This window comes from Phyllobates terribilis, unplaced genomic scaffold (assembly GCF_046119375.1).
Source record: "Phyllobates terribilis strain yellow unplaced genomic scaffold, ASM4611937v1 Scaffold_9__5_contigs__length_417890890, whole genome shotgun sequence".
Lineage (NCBI taxonomy): Eukaryota > Metazoa > Chordata > Amphibia > Anura > Dendrobatidae > Phyllobates > Phyllobates terribilis.
Window position 1 is genome coordinate 369,555,695 of NW_027362769.1, and position 7,395 is coordinate 369,563,089.

Below are 7,395 nucleotides of genomic sequence, written 5' to 3' on the forward strand. Positions count from 1 at the left end.
TGATTGGGACCTTTTAAATATTTGTATTTTTGGAGTGGGAAGGATTGATATCTTTATAGTCTCCAGGAACAGCTATGAGACTATTATGAGTAAGGTGTTCTCCCTATATGATTGTTCTCTCTATTATATCGTGTAGCTTATCACACACATGCTGATACATGCTACTTCTTTCTGGATCACTTTTGGCTGCAGATTCTTTGCAAATGCATTTTATTCATTAAATTCACAGTCGGACAAAATATGGTTCTTATGCATGATGGCGACATAATTTGATATATGATTGCAAACATAGTGTGTGTCGCCACTATGTGATCTAGTTTGATTAATCAATTGAACAAGTGGCCTGTGTTGCCATGTGTGTAGACATACAGGTATATATCACCTTTTCAATCACTTTTAGGCTACACCCCCCCTCGCCTGTTATACTATGGTGGTCCAGCAGTTTTAAACACTTGTGCCTTTGCTCTTTTTTGAGGTGTCCTAGTGGTTATTCAGTATTTATGCAGTATTTATGCAATGTGTGAACACCGCCTTACAAATACAAAGAAAAGCCACATGTCATATACTGAAGCTTACATAAAAATGAACAGTTATATGCAATCTGTATAGACATATATAGACAAGCGTTTGCGTGTCTATGACTAGAAAAACCTACATGTATGACACACAAACTAAATTGCTATAAAATATAACATTTATTAATCAATAGATAATAAAAGACACATAAAGATAATAAAAATAGGGAAAGGTGACACAACAAGAAGGTCACAAGGGTAAGCAACAGCTATCACATAGTTCACATACAAGGGATAAATTCATTATAGACCAACCACAACATAGATATACTGCATGTATTTAAATAGAGTCAACAATAAAGTGCAGAGTGCTAGTTGTAAGTTCTTACAGAAGTAAATATATAATAACGCAGCATAAATAGGTAGATATGGTGTGCAACAATAGAACATGTATGATAATGACAGAGCTTATACTGACCCGAGTGACCAGATCCGACGCGCGTTTCGCCAGGGGCTTTGACGAGGATGTGACATTATGTGTCAGTATAAGCTCTGTCATTATCATACATGTTCTATTGTTGCACACCATATCTACCTATTTATGCTGCGTTATTATATATTTACTTCTGTAAGAACTTACAACTAGCACTCTGCACTTTATTGTTGACTCTATTTAAATACATGCAGTATATCTATGTTGTGGTTGGTCTATAATGAATTTATCCCTTGTATGTGAACTATGTGATAGCTGTTGCTTACCCTTGTGACCTTCTTGTTGTGTCACCTTTCCCTATTTTTATTATCTTTATGTGTCTTTTATTATCTATTGATTAATAAATGTTATATTTTATAGCAATTTAGTTTGTGTGTCATACATGTAGGTTTTTATAAAAATGAACAGGTCTGAATGCTACGACTTTCAATGAATGCACAAAAAACAAATCCATAGGTCCCAACTAGAAATGAGCAGGACCACAGAAGATGTAGCTCCAGCCCTGGCTAATCAAAAACTGTGTCGGGGTCGAAAGTAAGAGATTTGTGGCCTCCCGTTTAGCAGCCAGGTATAACTGACCTGGACCAGAATCCTGTGAATCGATCCGCTCATCTCTAGTCCCAAAATGTTCTGGATACACCGGGACAGTCCCAGATTTGGGTCTAAGCTCTACAGTCAGGGCTGCCACCAGGAATTTCAGGGCCTCATTCTGGCAAAATTTTCGGACCCCCTTGAGACTCCGCCCAGGCTCCACCCCAGCTCTGCCTCCTCCCCTTGAACCTTCCACAGTCCCACCGCCCACACTAGGAAAAATTCCACTTTAGCACCACACCCTCACCAATCACACATTAACAGTTCCCATCAAACACCACATCACACACATAGCCATCAGCCTTTGTTTTGGCCAAAAGATTTTTTTAAGTCTGCCACCACGACAACGTAGACTCTTTTGGCTGGACCCTACTCTACTCTAACCTATTAAACATTTCTTAAAATATCCAATACTCTTTTAAGGCATATTTTTTTTAAGGTAATATGTCACATACATTTTTTAAAAGGACCAATAATACCACACACAAGAGACAAATACCATCACACCATGGCAGGACCACATATTATCACCACATAGTGACCGAATAATACCACATACAAGGAACAAATACTGCTACACCATGACCAGATCACATATTACCACCACATAGTGACGAACAATACAAAACGGATCATTAATAAAAAAAAAAAACACAACACTAATATTACCATAAGTGCCATTATACACAGGAGATCTGCACATAATATACAGTGTATAGTGTAAGTGTAGAGGTAATACAGAGAACATCAGTGACATTATACACAGGAGCTCTGTATATAGTATATAATGTTCAGGTAATACTGGAATCACCAGTGACATTAAACACAGGAGCTCTGTATATAGTGTCAGTGTGCGTGTATAGGTAATACACATACTCACCAGTGACATTATACACAGGAGCTCTGTATATAGTGTACAGGTTATACAGTCATCACCAGTGACATTAAACACAGGAGCTCTGTATATAGTGTCAGTGTACAGGTAATACAGTAATCACCAGTGACATTATACACAGGACTTCTGTATATAGTGTATAGTGTAAGTGTACAGGTAACACACTGACTCACCAGTGACGTCTCTAGTTGAAGTCCTTCATCTTTGTTTTTCTTCTTCAACCAGCGTAGACCACCATCACCTCTTCCAGCCAGGACTAGTCTCTGCAGAAAATAACACACAGTTATCTAGAGTACAGCTTCCAGAGCAGATTCCCCAATTTTTCTCCAACTTCTACACTACAGCAGATGAAGAAAAAAGCCTCAGTGTCGTCCTGCACAGTAACAGGAACCACCCCACTGAAAACAGTATCCTCAAAAATAAAATACATCACAGCAATACTAATATTCCTTAGCCTCTACAGTAATAATGTCCCCCATCCTGGCCCCTTCCTGTAATAACGTTCCCCCTCCTGGCCACATGTGTCTCATTTCTGGCCCCCAGTGTCTCCATTCCTGGCCCCCAGAGTCTCCATTTCTGGCCCCCAGTGTCTCCATTTCTGGCCCCCAGTGTCTCCATTCCTGGTTCCATATGGTTTCCCTTCCTTGTCCCCAGTGCCTTCATTCCTGGCCTCCATTGTTGCCATTCCTGGCCCCCAGTGTCTCCCTTCCTGGCCCCCAGTGTCTTCATTGCTGGCTACCAGTGTCTCCATTCCTGGTCCCATATGGTTTCCCTTCCTGGCCCACAGTGTCTTCGTTCCTGGCCTCCAGTGTCTCCATTCCTGGCCCCATGTGGTTTCCTATACTGGTCCTCAGTCTCTTTATTCCTGGCCCCCAGTGCAGGGCCGGCTCCAGGTTTTCGTGGGCCCCGAGCGAAAGAGTCTCAGTGGACCCCTTTAACACATACCATGATTCATGATGTACAGATACGACGGAGAAATATAGGTATACAACACAGCGACCAGGCTATCTCTTCATCCTTCACCAATGCAGACATGTTCACACAGATACACAGTATGCAGACATTCACACAAGCCCATACAGTTAGGTCCATATATATTTGGACAGAGACAACATTTTTCTAATTTTGGTTCTAGACATTACCACAATGAATTTTAAACAAAACAATTCAGATGCAGATGAAGTTCAGACTTTCAGCTTTCATTTGAGGGTATCCACATTAAAATTGGATGAAGGGTATAGGAGTTTCAGCTCCTTAACATGTGCCACCCTGGTTTTAAAGGGACCAAAAGTAATTGGACAGATTAAATAATTGTAAATAAAATGTTCATTTCTAGTACTTGGTTGAAAACCTTTTGTTGGCAATGACTGCCTGAAGTCATGAACTCATGGACATCCCCAGACGCTGTGTTTCCTCCTTTTTGATGCTCGGCCAGGCCTTCACTGCGGTGGTTTTCAGTTGCTGTTTGTTTGTGGGCCTTTTTGTCTGAAGTTTAGTCTTTAACAAGTGAAATGCATGCTCAATTGGGTTGAGATCAGGTGACTGACTTGGCCATTCAAGAATATTCCACGTCTTTGCTTTAATAAACTCCTGGGTTGCTTTGGCTTTATGTTTTGGGTCATTGTCCATCTGTAGTATGAAACGACAACCAATCAGTTTGGCTGCATTTGGCTGGATCTGAGCACACAGTATGGCTCTGAATACATCAGAATTAATTCGGCTGCTTCTGTCCTGTGTCACATCATCAATAAACACTAGTGAGCCAGTGCCACTGGCAGCCATGCATGCCCAAGCCATCACACTGCCTCCGCCGTGTTTTACAGATGATGTGGTATGCTTTGGATCATGAGCTGTACCACGCCTTCGCCATACTTTTCTCTTTCCATCATTCTGGTAGAGGTTGATATTGGTTTCATCTGTCCAAAGAATGTTCTTCCAGAACTGTGCTGGCTTTTTTAGATGTTTTTTTAGCGAAGTCCAGTCTAGGCTTTTTATTCTTCTCTTTATGGTAGATTTGGATATTGATACGCCTACCTCCTGGAGAGTGTTGTTCACTTGGTTGGCTGTTGTGAAGGGGTTTCTCTTCACCATGGAGATTATTCTGCGATCATCCACCACTGTTGTCTTCCGTGGGCGCCCAGGTCTTTTTGCATTGATGAGCTCACCAGTGCTTTCTTTCTTTCTTTGTCAGGATGTACCAAACTGTAGATTTTGCCACTCCTAATATTGTAGCAATTTCTCGGATGGGTTTTTTCTGTTTTTGCAGCTTAAGGATGGCTTGTTTCACCTGCATGGAGAGCTCCTTTGACCGCATGTTTACTTCACAGCAAAACCTTCCAAATGCAAGCACCACAGCTCAAATCAACTCCAGGCCTTTTATCTGCTTAATTGAGAATGACATAGCGAAGGGATTGCCCACACCTGCCCATGAAATAGCCTTGTAGTCAATTGTCCAATTACTTTTGGTCCCTTTAAAAACAGGGTGGCACATGTTATGGAGCTGAATCTCCTAAACCCTTCATCCAATTTTAATGTGGATACCCTCAAATGAAAGCTGAAAGTCTGAACTTCAACTGCATCTGAATTGTTTTGTTTAAAGTTCATTGTGGTAATGTCTAGAACCAAAATTAGAAAAATGTTGTCTCTGTCCAAATATATATGGACCTAACTGTACATACAGTACGCAGACATGCACACGCACACAGTACACAGACATGCGCACACATACACACATGCACATGGTATACAGATATGCACGCATACAATACGCAGACATGCACATACACAAACATATACTTAGATACGTACATATACAGACATACATACATATTTGAACACAAATTCTTAAAAACACATATAAAACAGACATAAATATATATACACAGTCATATACACTGACATACACAGATATTCACATCATACATGCACGCGCACACACACATTAGAAATATATTTAATATGGGGATTGGTGAAGCTCGCTCTCCTGCCCCCGGCTTGTATCCCATCCAGCTCCTCATGTGGCAGTGCAGGGCCGCCGGCGTGTGTTTGATGGCTGTCACAGACATGGCCCTGGACCATCAGGGGGGCCCACTCGCCGTCGGGGCCCAGCTGCTCCCCCAGCATCTGTGCAGGACCTCTGGCGCTGTTTGATGGGCTTCACTTTACCTGACATGGCCGCGTTCTGTGCGCTGTGCGGTTGTGTCTGCTAGTAATGACGTGGCAGGGGCAACACACGAGCAAAATTAAAGGCGCAGTGCCGACCCTGCCGTGTCATTACTGCTGGTGAGATGCAGTTATGGCCTGTGATATATTGTGTAGTATTGATGGTAATATCGATAAAAATTTAAAAAGTGATTACTCGGGAAAAGATTATAAGATTGAAAAAACAAGGTACGGAATTAATCTGCATTACAGCGACCTAACACAGATTAGATCAGTACTTGGGAGTAAGAAAACATCTGATTCCTGAGGAATAATTGGCACAAGCACATTAACCTTCATTCTGCAGATGCATGTGGTGGATCCGAGGCGTCACATCACTTCTTTTTTTTTTTAATATCATTTTTAGATTTTTTTTTTTTTTTTTTTGTGCAGACTACCCCTCACCTCCAATATACTACTGCACATATACTGTATTTATAGTCCATAAAATGAGAATTTTCGCCTTAGGGAGAGAAACTTTTTTTTTAGCCATCACAAGAGAATGGAGCGGCCCCTGCTAATATAATGATCCGCCCCTGCTGAACACCCTCCAGCTATAGAAAACCCAACTACAGCGAAGATTTAGGAGATTTACCCTGAAAAGACCTTGCTTCTGTCACTTTTTCCCAGAAGTTAATTTGCATATGTCACTGATGGAGCGCTGTGATTGGCTGACACAGCAGCTTAGTAGTTAGTGCAGCCCTGCCCACACAGAGCCTTATTATAGTCTTCCTCCTGCCACCATAGGCCCGGGCTGCAGACAAGCGGTTTATAGGGCGACAGTTATTGTAACACTTGTTATTCATGATGGACGTGCTCTGCTCCAGAAATGCCCCAGACATTAAGCAGCAGGGGCAGTTTTAAGGCCTTCACAGAGGACTAAGTAAGGAAGGAGAGAATGTGTATGAAGATGTTCCATGTGTTAAGAGAAACTTTCATGACGTTATGCTCCCTTAATCTGCTGTATACAATTCCCACCAACTTATTGTTCAGTAGAAGACAGTTCCTTTTTGAGTGCTGGTCTCCCTCATTGAATTTTATAAGACCTGGTCCTGGCCTGTCGAAATCACCGGCATCATGTGGCTCCCATAGACACAGTCCACACATCCAGCCATGACCCACATTTTTATGTAGCGAGTCGGGGCGTGGAAGACGAGTACTTATCCCACGGCTACCGCCATGTCACAGTGGCGTTCATGACATGGCCAAGAGCGCAGGTACCGCTCTGTTTTTCAAATTGCCTATTAAGGATGGATTGCCCTAATGTGTTAATTTTAAGATTATTCCGGAATTAATTATTTATTATCGCGCCATTTATTCCATGGCGCTTTACTTGTGAAAGGGGGTATACATAGAAGAACAATTACAATAATCTTGAACAAAATGTGACGGCGACTGGTACAGGAGGAGCGAGGACCCTGCCCGCGAGGGCTCACAATCTACAAGGGATGGGTGAGGATACAGTAGGTGAGGGTAGAGCTGGTCCTGCCGCGATGTTGTGGACTGAGGGTTACTGCAGGTTGTAGGCTTGTCGGAAAAGGTGGGTTTTCTGGTGCCTTTTGAAGGTTTCCATGGTAGACGAGAGTCTGATGTGTTGGGGTACAGAGTTCCAGAGTAGGGGGTAAGCACGGGAGAAATCTTGTATACGATTGTGGGAAGAGGAGATAAGAGGAGAGTAGACAAGGAGATCTTGTGAGGAT